This window comes from Epinephelus lanceolatus, chromosome 1, assembly GCF_041903045.1.
Source record: "Epinephelus lanceolatus isolate andai-2023 chromosome 1, ASM4190304v1, whole genome shotgun sequence".
Lineage (NCBI taxonomy): Eukaryota > Metazoa > Chordata > Actinopteri > Perciformes > Serranidae > Epinephelus > Epinephelus lanceolatus.
Window position 1 is genome coordinate 2198187 of NC_135734.1, and position 20316 is coordinate 2218502.

The window sequence follows — 20316 nt, forward strand, 5'->3', positions numbered from 1 at the left end:
AGGGTGGTTTGTAGGTCACAGGACCCTGGGTGTACTCTAGCCACATCTACCCATGTGTTCTTACATCTGCTAAGGAATGCTGCGGTGTTTTTGTCAGGTTTGATGTGAAATGTGAGCGTGTGCATGGCGCCAGACGGAATGGGAAACTGTTGTCGCATGGCCCGACCGATAGCAGTGGCATGGTGGGCGAATGGCTCTTTATCTGCTAAATTAACTGTTTTTGCCAGCGTCTCAAGTGCAGTTAAATCCCAGCTGGAGAGCTGTTGTCCCAGTAGCGCTCTCCAGTCCCCTAATGCTAATTTGTGACCCATGGTTTGTTTACAGAAATGCTCCATCCAGGGGCCTCCTCCCTCTAATGGCGGGGGCATCTTATCTAGGATGCAGTGCATATCCGTAAATGAGAAGGGTTGGTATACCTCTCCTCCTCCTGGGGTTTTTTCCAGGAGTGGCATGGCGAATGTTTTTGGCTTGTTCTTATTTTGTCGGAGATTATAAGGAGAACGTGGACGACCTGAACGTGAGCTCGCAGCACTGTGTGGCATTTTGATTGATTTCATTATTCCTGTTAGTCTTACAGCCTTTGTATCATAGTCACCCTCAGAGTCTGACCCTGACCATCCTTGACTTTCCTCATCCTCCATCTCCTCTATCTCAGAACACTCCTCTGGTTCTTCTATCCTTTCCTCATTTCTCCTTTCTCTGTTGCTTCTATCTGACCTCTCTCTTTGTGCCCTCAACTGAAACACTGCCTCTGCTAGTGGTCTTGGCTCCTCCTCCGTTGCTTCCACTTTAGGGGTGCTGGAGGAAAGAGGGCTCTGTTTCATGCTTTTCTTGCTGTCTCTGCTCTCTATGCTGCGCACATCATCCTGCATGTCCCTACTACTGTCTGCGGATCTCAGAGTCTCCTGATGCACATTCCGCGCGCCCGCCACAATACTCATCACGTCCTGTCTCAATGCTTCCACCTGTAGTATTCCCTGTCTTATTTCCTTCATCACTTCCTCTTTGGCCTTCACATACTCTTCTTCCCCTATCACATCTGTATTAAGCACACCGTCTTTAATCATCAACATTGGCATTTGCATATTCTTCCCTGAATATGGTGGGGGAATTGAAGCTGTGGGTGTTTGGGGTAGCTCAGGATACAACCTATTAGAGGTGGGCTCTGGTGGGGGTGAGGCTGGATCCTTTGCAGGAGCAGACAGAGGTTGCTTATCTCTGTTTTGTTTTTTGTGACTTTTGTCTGTGTTTTTCCAATAGGCCATGGCTGTAACTGCCATCTGATGGAGCAGAGCTCGTTTGCGCTCCTTCATTTCTTTCTGATTTTTCCATTTTCTCTTTATAAATTTAGGTTCATTCTCCTTTTTAGCGTGTTCTTCCACATCATTTTGTGCTTTTACTTCTGCAGCCTGCAATTTCTTTGTGACGTTTCCCTCCTCATCATCCCCAGGCAACTCACCTTGTGCCTGTAATGCCTTCCACAGCTCATCAAACTCTCTACCAACTTCCTGTCTCCGCTTATCCTCTACTCCTGACAACAACTGTTTTCTAATTTCCCTAAACTGAGTTTTTACCAGCATGGGAGGGCAGCCTCCCTGCTCGCGACAGTCCCTGTCGAATTCGCCGATCATCACGTTTCTCTGTCCCTCTTCCGCTCTGACTTGTTTCTACCAGTAAGGTACTGCTGCACACAATAAAAAACAAAAACAAAACAAAACTATACACAATGCTTTGTGCCAAGTGACCGCTCTACAATGCAGTACACGCGGGCTTATTCAAAAAACAAAACGGTACACAATGCTTTGTGCCACGTGACCACTCTACAATGCAGTTCACGCGGGCTTATTATTCAAAAAACAAAACTGTACACAATGCTTTGTGCCACGTGACCGCTCTACAATGCAGTTCACGCGGGCTTATTATTCCCCTTTTATTGCTGTGATTTCGCTGCTTAAGTTCCACCAGTTGCAGGCCGACACATCCAAGCTTCTACACCACTCTCCTAGGAGGGTGCGGGATGCCTATGGCTCGGCGACAACTAGCTTCTATCTTAAGGCAAAATTACACAGCTTCCTCTTTTTCTTCCCCACAGAACACGACCACCGCTCAGGCACTGAGAGAGCAGGAATTTGAGTCACCTCTAATAGACTCTACACAACTCTCTCGCCCCGTAAAAATAGCTGGTTGTCGGTAAGCCACCCACAAAACAATAACCCCTTAAAAGACTTATTTATTTACACTCCCAATATCAGGGTGGTTCTGCGGACCATTGAATAGATGTCTCAACATGAGCGATAGTATTCAGTGTTAGGGATCACATGGAAAATGCTCCCCTGCCCGCAGAACTCTGTAACCTCTTTTTTGTGTTGTAACAATCTACACAAAGGTCTTTCAACCTCAGACAACCCGTGTCTTCAGACTATATTCTCAGCTGTCCAAGGAGCAACCTTATGGGTTTCCCCCCGAGCTTATCCACCTCAGGACACTCGTCTTTTTCTTTTTTAGAGATTAGATGGAAAACCTAATCTCAGGGCTTTTCACCCGACTATGTTTCATATTTAGGAGTCAAATTTATGATTTGCTCCAGGGCCTTACACCCGACTATGTTTCATATTTAGGAGTCAAATTTATGATTTGCTCCAGGGCCTTTCACCCTGTCCTGTCGAGGTGTTGACTATGTTTCGTATTTAAGAGTCAAATTTATGATTTGCTCCAGGGCCTTTCACCCTGCCCCGGGGCATTTCACTTTTGTGTTTTGTTTTAATTTTATTCCTTTACATTTTAGACTAGGAGACTTTAGTACAATGACAACACAAGTTTTAGTGTTTCCAATTGCAGAACTTTGATAAAACAGGCGTCTGCTTACCTTCTTTTTAGGCCGCGGCAAGTGTTGTCACGATACTGCTGTCCTCCGCTGTTGAATGTCTTTTGTCCCGTCACTCCTCCGGCTTCATCACGTCGGGGTCACTAAATGATGGACTGAGAGTCTCATCCTACTCTCTAATGTGCTATGTGTGAGCTCAGTCCTGTGTGTTCTTTAATGAAGCAATAGGAGAAGATATTCGGTCTCAGTTAATGTAGTTTATTAAGCAGTAAAGGAATAAAATTACAGAGCTCTGGGTCTCAACTTCACGTCCCTGACGAACAACAAAGGTGTGTCAGTTCACGAAGTCTGACCTCCTGTCCTTTCCCTGACCCAGTATATTTGAGCGTAACAGAGTGTCATTGTGCACGCAAGGCGTTGTCCTCTTCTCATTGGCAGTTCCACTTCCTCCTTCACCACACCACGCCCCTGCCTCGTGTTAATCTGACTCCTTCCCGCTGGCGGTGGGGGCGTGGTTCCTGTTTTGAAAGACAAGAGAACAACACAACTCCCTACACGTGCTGTACCTTACTATCTGTATATCACTTTCTATTCTTTTTACCATATATGAAACTAATTATCTAAGCATTGCGGTATGTGCTCCTCAGACTCCATGTCTCTTCCTCTCCTGTACTTCTCCACTTCTGCAAAGCAAACACATTCAGATCAGCTGAAATCATCTCAGTATTCTCATTGTTCACACATCTAAAACTTATATAGTGAAACACAACTTATAGTAAAACACATAACATCATTCTATTCCCAACAGTACGCTGGAAAAACTGGCCCGAGAAATTCAACAGCTGGGTCAAGGTCGGCGAGCTGAAAAATCTATAAGAACGCACTGTACGTCAGATTCATATTCATTTCATTTCATCATGTCTCAGATCTCAGGCGGCGAGGGGTTTTACATTACCCTGCCCTCCAACGCCAGCACGCACGTATTTAAAAATAATACCGGCTCCAGTTTCCATGTCGACTTTGCGCAACATATTGACTTGGAGGGCCCGTGGCAAGTGGCCTTGATGGAGATTTCATACCCGCACAACATTCCTCAAGACGCGGCCTACTTTGAGTGGAGAAAGAAACCCGCGACACCCGACGGGGAGACCGTAGTTAACCGTCGAAGGTTCAGAGGGGGATATTACGCCAACTTTGAGCAGCTCAGGGCCGAGCTAAACACACATCTTAGAGTCGTCAACAGCAACATTTTTTAGCGTTCAACAACATCCAAAAAAGATTTGAATTTCAGGCAGGCGGTCAGTATCATCTGCACGTTTTTCCGCCCGCATCTTATATATATTGGGCATGAAATCGGGAGAATGGTTCACGTTCGACGCCAGGTTGGCGCCCCACCCGGCTGATATAAATGCGGGGAATTACCACCTTTACTGCTACAGCGACGTGGTAAGTCATCAGCTCATAGGTGACGCCTACGCTCCACTCTTGAGGACCGTCCCTATACAAGGGACGTACGGAGACGTCATCACGCAGTGTTTTAATCCCGCCTTGTATCTACCGGTCATCAAGAAACACATTGAAAGAATCCACGTTGAGATTAAGACCGATCAAAATAAGCTGGTAAACTTTACCTTCGGCAAGACTATCGTGAAACTCCATTTCAGATCCGCAAAGACCTCATTGAAACCATGACCCCTTACCACGATCCTCATCGTTTTGTGAGCTACTATGAAAACCAAGCGGGCGGAGCCCTCCCCAGTTTTTACAGCTCCCCCGTCATGTACAGACGAGGGATAGGGTCTATGTTTTCAAGATTATTCCGTTTCGTGTCCCCTATCGTGAAAAAAGGTTTTGCCATTGCTAAGCCTCCTCTCAGGTCGGCCGCTAAAAACATAGCCTCGGAGGTCATAAGCCACGCTGTAGGTAAAATAACGGGTCGAAACTCTGATCAGACGTCTCAAGAAGGATCCGGGGGTATTATGGTTTTGGCCAGAAGAGCGAGAAAGAGAACTCCGGGGGAGCGCGTTTCACGAGGATCTAAAAAACATCGACGTTCCGCCAAGGGCAAGTCAGTCGGTACGAGAGGTGCTAAGGGGAAACAAGTCTACCCGGAGCCCCTCAGCAGCGGCGATAAGGTCCGGTGATATCTTTTAGGAAAAAATCAAAAACAAAAACAAAAACAAAACATGGCTCTTTTACATCACAAATCGGCCGAGTACAGCATGGCGGAGCTGGATTTATTTTCAGCCCCCATGACGCAGCTGTCTATAGACGAAAAGCTCTACGCAGAGATTTTGCCTTTATCGGCCATTACCGACTCGGGGCCTATAGAGTTTTTCATTCCCGGAGACGGCGAAAAATATTTGGATTTGAACGAACCCTCCTCAACTTTTCAGAAGATTCTCTAAAAAGTCAGTTTACCGCCGGGTTATTTTACAAAGACACAGCAGGCTCAATGGATTCTGTGGTGACAAATAACGGACCTAACAAAGGTCTGGTGAAGAGAGCTCAGTTCACCGCTGATTCCCGCGAGCTTCACCTGCTGGGCCCTCTCCACGCCAACATACTTTTCTGCGAGAGGTTTCTCTCGAACTCTGTGGATCTGAGAATTAAACTGACCCGCGCTAGCGATGCCTTCTGTCTCATGCAAGCCGCTAACGCTAATTTTAAATTAAAAATATCGGGCGCTTCTTTGTTTGTCAAGAAAACTACCGTTTCCCCCGCGGTGCGTCTGGGGTAACGCGCTCTATCCTTTGTCCCGCGTCAACGTGAAAACGTACTCCATCCCGGAAAGTACTCGAGTATGTAATCAAGAAAATCTCTTTTTGGGCACGATGCCGAAATATGTAGTGTTGGCTATGGTGAACCACGAAGCCTTTACGGGAAAATTGACCTGTCGCCCTTCAACTTTGCTCACAACGATGTGGAATACTTGGCCCTCTGTCAGGACGGCAGACAGGTGCCCGCCAAAGCTTTCCAGCCTCAATTTGACCAAGGCCAGTCAGTCAGAGTTTTACAACATGTATACAGCCACGGGAAGACACCTGAAAGATTTGCCGCTGGGCATCGACAGGGAGGATTTTAACCAGGGGTACTCGTTGTTTGTGTTTAATCTCAACGCGGCCGAAGACGCAGACGCCTTGTCCCCCGTCTCCAACGGGTGCTTGAGGTTGGAAATGAGATTCAGAGTTCTCCTGCCGCATACAACCACTCTGATCGTGTACGCGTGTTATGAGAGTATTTTGGAAATCAACTCCAAACATCAAGTGCTGGTGGATTATTATTGAGAAAACAAAGAAAGGAAAGAAAGAATATGAATAACCACCAACTGGAAGGTGTCATGCGACATTTACTGGGAGATGCGTTTTGCGGCGTGTGGGCTCTGGACCAACTACCGGCGCTGACGCGCTCGTTCAGACGTCCCGCCTACATGATCGTCAACACGCACCCTAGTCATCAGCCCGGAGAACACTGGCTAGCGCTCACTCTGGACCAAGACGGGAGCGCCGCTTTTTTCGACTCGTTCGGACTACCGCCCGACTTTGTCTATTACCCGAAAACCGTGTTACAATTTTTAAAAAGCCATTGTAAGAAAAAAAGACAACTTCAAGACGTCGCGTCGACCGCCTGCGGACAGCATTGTGTTTATTATTTATGTCATAGGGCCTGCAGGCTACCTTTTGAGAGTGTGCTATCTCTGTATCACGACGACGTTGTAAAAAATGATGAAATGGTAGCAAAGTTTGTGAAAAAATATCAACGTTGTACGTGGATTCAACGAGCAGATTCTTTTTACCACACCGCCTGTTCTCTAGAAATGTTCAAAGATTGTTACAACTTGTTTAAGAATTAAAAAAAAGACAAGACAAACGTCAATGTTGTTGTTATTGTACTACTCTTTTATTAAAGTAATTATCACGTCGTATAATTAATCCAACGAGCGGCCGTTTTCCACTTTTTTCTTTCACTCCTTTTTACCAGCGTAACCCATTCCTCTTCCTCCTCCGCAAATGGAATTAAATCTTGTTTTTTCCGCTTTCCTTTCTCCCTCTCGACCGGCGCTACGGCCCCCTCTTCTCCTTCTTCCTCTTCTTCTGCTTCCTCTCCTTCACGCCACCCTCCGACGGTTTTTAGTCAACGATATTGAGCGCGAGGGCGAGGATTGGTCACTGAGCTTATCGGTATGTTGAGTATTCAAAAACTATAAGAGACTGATAGGTTTTTAAACAAGTCAATCATATGCGAACCTCTCACAATCTTTCCCTCGTGAATAAATTCGCCCTTGGGAGTCCACCCGTCCTGGCTCTTGACTAATTTCTTCATAATATACTCGGCATTTTTGTGGTCGCGTTGAGGAAGATTTTGCAGTACCTCGTGAGCCGTCTCATCCAGTCCTGCCTCTTTCTTGTCCTTTTCTTCATTTTCATCTGGTTTTTCTTCCGGCTCGTCAGAGTCGCGAGGTAGGCCTCTCGCCGTCTTTAGGTAAAGTCGATGTTCCTCCTCCCCTTGTTTGACCAGGGTGAGGTATCTTTGTAACAGAGCGTTATATTTTTTAATTTTTTCATAAGGATTAAGCCCCTGTTCGTTTAATATATCCCTCATTTTTGCGTCTAAATCATTTTCAGCCGTACATCTCATGGCCTGAGATTCACCGTGGTAGATGTTGTTGTTGTTGTTGTTGCCCAAAGTCTGACTCATACGGCTCAGCTGTTGAGGCGTAACCAGAAACATCCTTTGAGACATTTTTTTATTTATTATTATTTTTTTTTCTGATCAGCGCCTATTAATTAGTCCTCCTAGAAGCTGTCCAAAGATGGGCACAACCGCCGAAAGCAGAGGCAATAGAAACCCTCCGGACTGGGTTATCAGAGCTCAGTGCTTGGTTTTTAGGCTGGCTTTTTTATTTGCCAGCAATTTGATAATTTTCTTTTGCCTTTTGAGTTTTTGATATTGAGCCCTGGTCAGGGAAATGTTTCCTTTCAAAACATTTAAAGAGAGTTCGCACAAAGACTGAAGAAAGTCGGAAGAGCCGTGGTTAAGAATATCTTTACGCCTCTGAGGCGTGGCGTGACACAAAGCACACAGTAAAGGAGCGTTCCTTTTTAAACGTGCAGACATGACGACGATGATGATGATGATTCAGGAAGACCGTGATTTAGGTAGATAGACGACGGGCCACTGCTCCGGTAACAACCCTGATCTCAGTCTGTATTGTTCTGGGCAATTTGGGGTGAGATCTACGATTAAATAACCGTGAGCGTCTCTGGTGGCATCTTCAAAGCTTTCTGAAAAAAAAGTTTTTCTCAAAGGAAAAATTTGCTGAGCCAATATATTTATCTGTAACCTATCTCTGGGGTTTTTAAACAAGACCAGGTAATTACTGTTTAAGCTGATGGTCCGACTGTGTTTGCCCCGATGAAAAACATTCTGCGTCAACATCATGACGCTCATGTTCCTGTGGTGTCTGTATTGTGTAAAAATCTTGACTACTTCGGGATGGTCGGAGGCCTGAAAAATGACGTCGTCCAGGATAATCAAGTGACTTTGATCGGGGGGAAACAGGTTCTCATCATCAAAAGAATCAGGCAAGCCTTCGACAAATTTAATCTTTTTATTCATCTTTTGCAGTTCACCGTACATAGGCTGGAACGAAGTATATATCCATACAATATTTTCAGGCACCTGAGACAAAACATCTTGACAATTTTCCAATACACTTTTTACAAAAAAATGTTTTTCCACAACCGCTGAGTCCCACAATCTGACATGAGAAAGGCACTCGCAGTCTAGGATCAAAGTCAATTGGCCGGTGGTCTGCGGAAAACATTTCAATAGCCAAACGGCAAAGTTTCACCTGTGGAAAGCAGCTGTCTCTTGTCAAATACCACACGAAACCTTTTTAAAAATGACGAGTTTTTAAGTAGAAACCTGTTTTTATCCCTCTTTATACCGTGTTGAAGAGTCTCAATAAACCCCTCCTCCTCCTCCTCCTCCTTCTCCCCCGTACAGTGGTTTTGCAGGTAACCCTCTACCAGCTCTTTGACGCTGTCAAAATTGATTTTTTCACAACATTCGTGCATCTGAGTAATGCCCTTCATCCGCACCACGGCTTGTTTGTTTTTTCTGGTCAAGTAGGCGTAACTTTTACTCGTCAGTCAAGTCTCCCAAATAATTACCCAGTTTGAGCCCCTTCTCTCCCTCTTTTGCGACATAAATTAGAGAGTCGGTGTCGAGGTAAAGTACCTGATTTTGCAATTGATGCAAATAGTCGTATAACTTTAGACGGCCGTAGGCTGTGGTGAATGCCGCGATAAACACGTTGTCCGTCTTGTTGGGGGGTGCGATATACCGATCGCCGTGACACCACTGAATCAGAGCCGTGGTCTCGTTTAGGAAGGAAAAGTATTTGACTTTGTGTTTTTCTGAAAACATGTAACTGAAAAACTCCTCCGGTTCCCTGACGAGCACGGTCTGGTTCAGGTTACTTCTCTGGGCAAACTTTCCCCATAAGCTATTTAGACAGAGCTTAGCCACCTGTCTTTTAGCCGGGTTCAGTTGAATTTTGTCCGCGTCCAGCAAAATGCCCTGATTTGCCCCATAGTCCGCAATGTACTTTTCTCTACTCTCCGGATCCGAGGCCTCGGTGGGGTAGCCCGAGGCCTCCTGTTTACCCTTGAGAAAAGTGTGCATGTACTCTACAAATACGTCGTCACTGCGTCTATCAAAGTGCCACACCTCTGTGATCTTACCTAAGCGGTACCCAAACTCCAAGGCTTTGTTAAATTCGGGAGTGACCCAAACCCCCATCAACGCCCTGCCCTCATCGTCGTGCGTACACGAGCCGGCCTGAAAATTAAGATCGGCGCACGTTCGACAGAGGGTGAACACCAGTTTACCCGAGGGTGTTTTGTAGGGCAATACGGGGAAAAACAAACCTCAAGGAGGGTAGACGACGGCCCTGATTAACCCAAAGTAGTTTTGCGGCTCTTTGAAATCTCGGTAAACTATTTCGGGGTGTCCTAGAGGATAGGGAAAGGCGCAGTTAACGTAGGGATACAAGGATGTCACGTCCACGTAGTGTACAGTTTCGTTCACCGCCGCCATGTACCTCAGCCTCACAGCGCTCGTCCTACCGCCGTACAAAGCGTTGCGGGGTGACAAAGGTCGGGGGGTTTTGGCACGCTTGAGAAAATCTTTCAGAGGCGGATGGGATTTTTTCAACTCGAGCCAATCGTGCTCTCTCATCACGTTCACCTTGAGACTGTGGACGGACTCTAACGTCTGTATTCGCGCCACGGTGGAGGCGTGCAACTCGTCAAACGGTCTGCCCGTGAGAGGGCAGGTGTCGTGGGGCTGAAAGCAGGACGGACAGCCGTGATAAAAACAACCCAGAAACTCCCAAGCCATTTTCACACCTCGGACCTCGGCGTAACCGTCTACAAAGTAGCGACCGATCTGTTTTTCACCCGCGTTCAACGCGCGCTGAATAAAGACGCCCTGGGTATGCGCCACCCACTCTAACCACTGAACGCCGGCGTTTGAGTAGGTTTTGCGATGTCTTCGATAGTCGTCGGGAGAAGGAATGGCCAGGGTGTTGGGACGTAGGAAATTTGTGCGAAACACTTTCATGCAGGCCGGAGCGATGGTGGCGCAACTGAAAGGGTCCACGCCCGTTTCGTCGATGTAACCTTTTCTGAAAATGTCGCAGGCTCACGCGAGAATATCCACGTTGTTTTGACAGTAGCGGATGGCTTCTTTCTCAAAATTGAATGTGCCGTGACGCACCGTCTCGTACCACGCTTCAAATTCTCTCTTGCCCTCTCTACTCATTTGTTTGACGCCATAGGCCTCTGGCTCGGGGTAGGGGCCTACGTACTTTAAATGATTCTCGGAGCTAAATCGATGGGGAAAAAAACGCTTGTTTTTATCGGGAAAACCTAGGGCTTTGGGCAGAGCCGACAGACGGCACGTCAAGACACTGAGACTGTCGATGTATCTGTGTTCGTAATCGGGGTCGGTGAAACGTATGACTTTGCTTCCCTGCATTATGAGCGCCTCGGGCTTCAGGTTCAGAGACAGCATGGCGTTGAGCACAATGTATCCGTCAAATCCTCTAGCGTTGTGAGCAATAATGACGGATTTTCTGTACACGGGTCGTCTGAAATGCAAAATAAACTGTTTGGCACAATCTACGCCCTGAGCATTCCACTTTTTGCCATTGAGGGTTTTCGTATGCACCAGAAAAGGGACGTGCGCTCCCGACGAGTCTACATACGTCTCGAAATCGTAGAAAAATCAATTTCTCTGTATGTTTTGTCTCGATGGGTAAACGCTGTATGTAACACAGGTGCTCCTCGCTCTTGTCTTTTTCTACGGTTACTCCGCAGATTTTACATTTGACTTTTGGGCACGCGTGTTGTTTACCGTTACCGTTCATAGCGATGTAGTATAGCATTTTTTTTTTTTTGCATCTTTTAATCAGCTCGCAATTACTGACGTATTTTTCAGCCACGGGCCTCTTTACGGGCTTTTTGTGTTTGGCTAAACACGATGCGGAACGGCATGTTCTGTTACAGTCGACGCAAACTACGGGTCGGAGCTCTCGCTCGCTACAGGAGGGGTCCGAGCAAACGGAGCAATGACCCTCGCAATAGTGACACGCGATGGAGGTGTACCCCGCGTAGCAATACTCGCACACGTACGGCGAGCCTAGGAAGGATTTCAGGCTCGTTATGCTGTAGTAGTGTTTTTCAAACAGAAACATAAACACCGTCTTTTGTCTTCTCGGTGAATCGGTCGCAAATTTAGAGAGCGTTCGAGCGTCGTCGGTTCTGTAGAACACTACAATTTTGCAGTTTAAGACAAATTTCGCTATATCGCTGAACGTTACCGCGGTCTGATCGTTCAAACCCGCCTTACTTTGAAAGTCTCTGCCGAACGCAAACGCTTCGCTATCGACATTATCGGGGTAAAGCAGGTGAGCCAAATTTATTGCAAAACAAAGTTGGTTGTCGTGGCCGTTGAATACGACCCGCAGAGACCGTCGCTTTTTTTTTAATAATCTCGCTGTCTAAGGTATTAGACAAGAGTCTTCGACCGCCGCCTCGGGGGTTTTTGACGACTTGGACGGTGAATACCAAATTACCGTCGGTTTTAACGGCCGTGTTAGATTGCACAATTCGGTCTAGGAAAGACTGTAAGTGAGCTAAATCAAACTCCTCTCCGCTCACGATGCAGGATGCGCCTTGAGGCAGAGTATTGCCTCTCAACTCGAGCTGCACCACATCTTGTCGTTCGACTTGTGAAATGACGTTCGTCACCGCTTGCGCCATCTCTGTAAACACCCTGACGTAAAATTCACCAAAATCAGCCGTACCTCGATGTAGTTCAGTTATGTTGATGTTGAGCGGATGGCTGGATTCAACGTTGTTAAATCTAGGTCGCGTCACCACCCTCGACGAGGGTGAATTTTGAGGCGAGTTTTCTCGCTGTGATGTGTGTTGATGTTCTAAATTTTCCGAACGAGCGTCCTCTACATTACCCCCTCACTGCTGATTTTGACGGTCGGACGTTGCGAGTTGGACATTTTCTAAACGATTTACGGCGTGATCTATGGCGTTAAAGACGCTCGTTTGATTTTGGGCACTTTGATTATTATCAAGTCGGGTCTCGGTTTGCAAATGCGTGTCGTTTGAGGTCGAGGGATTGGCGGGTATTTGATTAACTAATCTTGACATTGGCTTATCGTATTTAAAACAGCTTGTGTATGATTAAGTTCGGCGATAGCAACATCATTATCTGAGAACGGGTCAGGGATAAAAGAAATGACGGGGCTTTGTTCTCCGATTAAAGAGTCGTACCACGTGGGTACGCTGTTTGAAGAGGACGAGGGTATTTGATTTAGCAAGTCTTGACATTGATTTATGGTGTTTAAAATGCTTTGAGAATGATCAAGATCTGCGATAGCCATATTGATGTCTGTGAGTGGGTCGGTGATTTCTGTTGTGCCTCGCATAAAGACTGAGCGGGTTCTCGAGTTTCATTTAATACATTCTGGTTTAATTCTTGTATCATCACATCAAGTATTGAGGGACAGCGGTTGCTTTCATCCATGGTTACAGAAAATAAAAAACAAAATTTTAAAAATCAAACAACAACAACAACAACAACCCAACTTACACTCAAACACCAAGGCCTAGCACAAAGAGGATCTCGCTCATGGCCCTTAGCATAGTACCGACGAGAAGATGTATTTTCTTCTTTCTCCCTCTGACAGGTCGCGCGTACATTTTCTGGGTCTTTTTGCTGAAAAAAGAGAAAGAGAGAGAGAAAGGATTATTCATTATTTTATTCAAATTGTATGCTAAATTAAATAACAAGTAATAAATATGAAATATATGTTTGTTGGTTAGATATATATCCCATATCTATATCACTTTCTTGTTCCTTAAAGATTGAGTGGGTTCCTGAGTTTCATTTAATACATTCTGGTTTAATTCATGCATCATCAAGTATTGAGGGACGGCGGTTGCTTTCATCCATGGTTACAGAAAACAAAAATAAAAATAAAAAACAAAACTTACGCTCAAACACCAAGGCCCATCACAAAGAGGATATCGCTCATGGTCCTTAGCACAGTACCGATGAGAAGATGTATTTCTTGTCTCTCCCTCTGACAGGTCGTACATTTGGAACTATGCGTACGTTTTCTGGGTCTTTTTGCTGAAAAAGAGAGAGAGAGAGAGAAGATAAGATAAGATACACCTTTATTGATCCCATAATTGAGAAATTCTGGTGTTACAGCGGTCAAGGGGAAAGAGTCGGATTAAAGATTTCAAAATTTAAACTTGAAAAACTAGGCATGCCAAATAAGTACAAAATACAAGAAACTGTGATAAATAACAATTATAATAATAGTAATAATAATAATAATGAGAAGCCGTGAATGAAAATGAGCTGTGTATAAAAGGGAGCGCACTTGTGCAAAGTGATCATTTTAAAAGTCATTATTTTATTCAAATTGTATTCTTAATGAAATAAAAACAAGTAATAAAGATGAAATATACATTTGTTGGTTAGGGGGGAACGTTTATGAGCCGACGCGTGTTTCACATCGGACCTATATCACATATGCAATGTACGTTTGTTGGATAAGGGGGAACGTTTATGTGCCGACGCATGTTTCACGTCGGACATGTATCGATAATGGTCCAACTTCATGTTTGTAGCATTGCAGCGTGAAGCCAACGCAGATCCTACGTTTTTACTTTTTTTTAAAAAAGAAAATAAAAGGTTTTTTTGACTCACTGGTTTTACGACTGTTGCGAGAAACACTCGGTCGACCGTCGCTGTCGCTGCTGCTGGTGCTGCTGCTTCTGGGCGTCCGCCACCTCTTCCTCCTGGGTGCAGAAGAATGTAGCGTTTGTACAGGAGGACGTGTAACGTCCTTCGTATGCTCCGGAGCGGTCTGAGACGATGGTTGGACCAGGTCAGCTCTTTTAACCACGTCGGCTGTTGAGGGAATCGGCGCCGGAGGAGAGTGCTTAGTTTCTTCGGCCTCTGCTTGACAAATGATTTCGCTCAACTCTTCCAGATCATCGACCGTGACTGTAAAACAAACAAAAACAACGGAATATATTGTGTATTAGATGCGTAAATGTGTATGAGATGTGCGTTAACAACATCAACGAGAACAAGACTTACAGTCAGACAGGTTGTTATACTCTGGGCTCATGAGATAACCTTCGTCCGTTAGATTGATGATGTCTGTCAATAGAAAATAATAATAAATTAACGGATCGCTGTGAAACTTAAAAGACAAGAAAATGGTTTTAAAAAAGATGGTAAAAGTTTTCTTACCAAAGTCCATGATACGTCTCGGTGTTCCTGTGAATGCGCTCTTTGCTGTGAGTAACTAACGAACGGTGGAAAAAGCTGTATTTAAAGAAAACCGTACGAATGGCAACTTATGCTTTATTGATTGTAGTAGGCCTATGTGCTTAAAAGCTCACTCCATAATGGTCACCCCATATGCTGAGGTGATTTGGAGAAACTGACACAAAGTGAATAGTGTGTGTGTGTGTGTGTGTGTGTGTGCGTGTGTGCGTGTGCGTGTGTGTGTGCGTGCATGTGTGGAGGTGAATGTTGGGTGAGAATCGCTTGCACTTTCACACTTTGTACTTTTAGTTAGAACTCATCTTTTCACCCTCTGTAACTAATATAATTAACGTGTTTTTTCATGTCACAAACAAAAAGAGTTTAAATAAACTGAATATTTAATTGCTGTGTGTGTGTGTGTGTGTGTTTGAGAGAAAGAGAAAGGTCAGGGTAGGGTGATAGGGTGAAAGGTCACCATCCATCATCTTTAAATTTGACAGAAAGTGTATTATTCATTCTCTAACTTGGATGCTGAGCGGGCGAGAAGAGAGGCCGAATCCTCCGCTCCCATTTTGCTGCACAGAATGGGATTCGGTGCTACCATTGTTGGGGAGATATATCATCAGGAGGAAAAGCGCCGCAGAGCGTGCATCACAAGGAGTGAGGTTGCGTCTTCTTTTCCTCCCAGATGACGGTTCGAGTTCATTCTCTCCTGTTGCGTGGTAAGTGTGGTCCATTTACAAACTTTATAACTAAAAAAACTTTTCGCTACTCTCCATCGACGAACTACTAACACTCTGCTGTTTCCCCCTCCTTCTTCCTTCCTTCCGCTGTCTTCGTTGGTTTATTTATACACGTGAAACGCGTTCTCTGGCTGGCTGGATTGTCTGCTTGGGCTGCCTTACATACATGGCGGCGCAAGATGGCGACCTCTCTAAAGCAAGGCCTTTGCTATATACATATATATATAAAAGCATAATATTAAGGCTACAAAAACCAAACGAATTTTATTTTATAGCGATTATACACTTATATAAACATATTAATGGGTAGAATATTCAGATTCAGATTTAGATTTGACAATAAACCATGCCAAATATTTCACACTGGCCCTTTAAAATTGTTTTAATATTGCTCCAAAACCTTGTAGGGTCTTTGAAATTATTAGAGATAGAGTTCCTATAATAATCAGATTTTGCATTGCGGGTTAAGGTCTTGGAGAGATTTCTTAAATGCCTGTAGGCCTCCCAATCAGCATTTGACCTGCTCATCCTGAAATTTGCCCACGCCTTATCTCTCTGACGAAAAAGACTAATAAGATCAGGATTAATCCAAGGTAGGTGTCTTCCTTTGACCTTAGATATTTTCCAGGGAGCATGTACAGTACAGGCCAAAAGTTTGGACACACCTTCTCATTCAATGCGTTTTCTTTATTTTCATGACTATTTACATCGTAGATTCTCACTGAAGGCATCAAAACTATGAATGAACACATGTGGAGTTATGTACTTAACAAAAAAAGGTGAAATAACTGAAAACATGTTTTATATTCTAGTTTCTTCAAAATAGCCACCCTTTGCTCTGATTACTGCTTTGCACACTCTTGGCATTCTCTCCATGAGCTTCAAGAGGTAGTCACCTGAAATGGTTTTCCAACAGTCTTGAAGGAGTTCCCAGAGGTGTTTAGCACTTGTTGGCCCCTTTGCCTTCACTCTGCGGTCCAGCTCACCCCAAACCATCTCGATTGGGTTCAGGTCCGGTGACTGTGGAGGCCAGGTCATCTGCCGCAGCACTCCATCACTCTCCTTCTTGGTCAAATAGCCCTTACACAGCCTGGAGGTGTGTTTGGGGTCATTGTCCTGTTGAAAAATAAATGATCGTCCAACTAAACGCAAACCGGATGGGATGGCATGTCGCTGCAGGATGCTGTGGTAGCCATGCTGGTTCAGTGTGCCTTCAATTTTGAATAAATCCCCAACAGTGTCACCAGCAAAACACCCCCACACCATCACACCTCCTCCTCCATGCTTCACAGTGGGAACCAGGCATGTGGAATCCATCCGTTCACCTTTTCTGCGTCTCACAAAGACACGGCGGTTGGAACCAAAGATCTCAAATTTGGACTCATCAGACCAAAGCACAGATTTCCACTGGTCTAATGTCCATTCCTTGTGTTTCTTGGCCCAAACAAATCTCTTCTGCTTGTTGCCTCTCCTTAGCAGTGGTTTCCTAGCAGCTATTTGACCATGAAGGCCTGATTCGCACAGTCTCCTCTTAACAGTTGTTCTAGAGATGGGTCTGCTGCTAGAAGTCTGTGTGGCATTCATCTGGTTTCTGATCTGAGCTGCTGTTAACTTGCGATTTCTGAGGCTGGTGACTCGGATGAACTTATCCTCAGAAGCAGAGGTGACTCTTGGTCTTCCTTTCCTGGGTCGGTCCTCATGTGTGCCAGTTTCGTTGTAGCGCTTGATGGTTTTTGCGACTCCACTTGGGGACACATTTAAAGTTTTTGCAATTTTCCGGACTGACTGACCTTCATTTCTTAAAGTAATGATGGCCACTCGTTTTTCTTTAGTTAGCTGATTGGTTCTTGCCATAATATGAATTTTAACAGTTGTCCAATAGGGCTGTCGGCTGTGTATTAACCTGACTTCTGCACAACACAACTGATGGTCCCAACCCCATTGATAAAGCAAGAAATTCCACTAATTAACCCTGATAAGGCACACCTGTGAAGTGGAAACCATTTCAGGTGACTACCTCTTGAAGCTCATCGAGAGAATGCCAAGAGTGTGCAAAGCAGTAATCAGAGCAAAGGGTGGCTATTTTGAAGAAACTAGAATATAAAACATGTTTTCAGTTATTTCACCTTTTTTTGTTAAGTACATAACTCCACGTGTTCATTCATAGTTTTGATGCCTTCAGTGAGAATCTACAATGTAAATAGTCATGAAAATAAAGAAAACGCATTGAATGAGAAGGTGTGTCCAAACTTTTGGCCTGTACTGTATATCTATGACATTTGTAAGCTCTGAGTGTAAAAAGTCCCAAGCATCCTGAGCATTGGGGATCAGCTGATATCTATCCCAGTTAATACCTAATACATCATTAATAAGTTTTTATTTTGAGTTTGAGTTTTTATTTTCCAAACACAGAATATTATGGAGTGGTCACTGAAGCAAGGTAGTACACCAGCGTTGCATCTGTCTGGGTGCGTGACAAGGATCCAATCAAGTAAGGTCTGAGATGATGGAGTGATACGGGTAGGTTCATTAATAAGTTGTGCCATATGCAGACTTTCAAAATTATTTCTGTCTTTAGCAGAGGACCTGTCTAACCAGTTTTTATTAAAATCCCCTAAGATGATCATTTCATTTTTGCAGGTAATAGAATTTATGGTGGAAATTAAACAGGTGGAAGACTCAACGGGGACAGAGGGGGGTCTATAGACATTTCCAATGGTTAGATATTTGTTTTGATGAAGAGTAATTTTAACAAATAGAGTTTCGAAGTATAATGGTTCAGTTACAGGTAGAATTAACTCAGACACTAAGTTAGATTCAATTTTCAATTCAATTCAATTCAATTTTATTTATAAAGCCCAATATCACAAATCACAATTTGCCTCACAGGGCTTTACAGCATACGACATCCCTCTGTCCTTAAGACCCTCACAGCGGATAAGGAAAAACTCCCCAAAAAAAACCCCTTTAACGGGGAAAAAAAAAACGGTAGAAACCTCAGGAAGAGCAACTGAGGAGGGATCCCTCTTCCAGGACGGACAGACGTGCAATAGATGTCGTACAGAACAGATCAGCATAATAAATTAACAGTAATCCATATGACACAATGAGACAGAGAGAGAGAGAGAGAGAGAGAGAGATGCAGGTAATGACAGTAGCTTACAACAACATTAATGAAAGTAATAATATTATAGTTATAGTTCTGGCTACTGTGGTACAATATGTTGAAAGTATGTATTAGTATCAGACAGTATACTTGTGTGACAATAGTCATATGTGTATAATAACAGTAGAAGTATGACTAATGACTAATGATGGCAGCAGCAGCAGGAGGCATCTGGCAGGACCACGGCAGCAGCACAACCACACACGTCACACTGTCCAGGCACCGCTGCGGTATGAGTTATTCTGAGAGACAGTGGAGCACAAAGGCTCCGGAGAAGAAGCCGAGTTAGTGACATCCAGAATGGCCGAGTTAGCAAGATGCAGTAATAGGATGAGAGTGAGAGAGAGAGAGAGAGAGAGAGAGAGAGAGAGAGAGAGAGAGAGAGAGAGGGAGAGAGAGGGAGCCCGGTGTATTATAGGGGGTCCTCCGGCAGACTAGGCCTAAGTCAGCCTAACTAGGGGCTGGTACAGGGCAAGCCTGAGCCAGCCCTAACTATAAGCTTTATCAAAGAGGAAAGTCTTAAGTCTAGTCTTAAATGTGGAGACGGTGTCTGCCTCCCGGACCGTAACAGGAAGATGATTCCACAGGAGAGGAGCCTGATAGCTGAAGGCTCTGGCTCCTGATCTGCTTTTGGAGACTTTAGGGACCACGAGTAACCCTGCGTTCTCAGAGCGCAGTGTTCTGGTGGGATAATATGGCACTATGAGCTCTCTAAGATATGACGGAGCTTGACCATTTAGAGCTTTATAAGTTAACAGTAGGATTTTAAATTCAATTCTGGATTTTACAGGGAGCCAGTGCAGAGAAGCTAAAACAGGAGAAATATGATCTCGTTTCTTAGTTCCTGTTAGTACACGTGCTGCTGCATTCTGAATTAGCTGGAGAGTTTTTAAGGACTTACTAGAGCTACCTGATAATAGAGAGTTACAGTAATCCAGCCTTGAGGTAACAAAAGCGTGGACCAATTTTTCTGCATCTTTTCGGGTCAGGATAGGCCTAATTTTCGCAATATTACGCAGATGAAAAAATGCAGTCCGTGAGGTTTGCTTTAAATGAGAATTAAAAGACAAATCTTGATCAAATATTACTCCGAGGTTTCTTACGGTAGTGCTAGAGGCCAGAGCAATGCCATCTAGAGAAACTATGTCATCAGATAAAGAGTCTCTGAGTTGTTTGGGGCCAAGAACAATAACTTCAGTTTTGTCTGAATTTAACATCAGGAAATTGGTGCTCATCCAATTTTTTATGTCTTTAAGGCAGTTATGGAGTTTAGTTAATTGATTACTTTCTTCTGGCTTCATCGATAAATACAACTGTGTATCATCCGCATAACAATGGAAGTTTATAGAGTGATTTCTAATGATGTTACCTAAAGGAAGCATATATAGAGTAAATAGGATTGGTCCGAGCACAGAACCTTGCGGAACTCCAAAACAAACTTTGGTACGTAAGGATGATTCATTACGAACGTCAACAAATTGAAAACGATCAGATAAATAAGATTTAAACCAGCTTAGTGCTGAACCTTTTAGGCCAATTAAGTGATCCAGTCTCTGCAGTAGAATTTGATGGTCAATTGTGTCAAACGCCGCACTAAGATCTAATAAAACAAGAACAGAGACGAGTCCTTTGTCTGAAGCAATCAGAAGGTCATTTGTAATTTTAACTAGAGCTGTCTCAGTGCTATGATGCACTCTAAATCCTGA

At 44.4% G+C, this 20316-nt stretch overlaps 1 protein-coding gene and 1 long non-coding RNA gene across 2 annotated transcripts in view; one reads left to right on the forward strand and one right to left on the reverse strand.

The window, feature by feature from the left end:
• LOC144463620 (uncharacterized) overlaps positions 1 to 20316 on the forward strand; it is a 474714-nt gene that overhangs the window by 307258 nt on the left and 147140 nt on the right. The gene's annotated exons all lie outside the window — the stretch shown is intronic.
• Positions 12517 to 13633, reverse strand: LOC144463651 (uncharacterized). Its single transcript, XR_013491694.1, has 2 exons — positions 13408 to 13633; positions 12517 to 13129 (listed from the first exon to the last, which is right to left on the reverse strand). It is a non-coding gene; the product is annotated as an uncharacterized LOC144463651 (long non-coding RNA).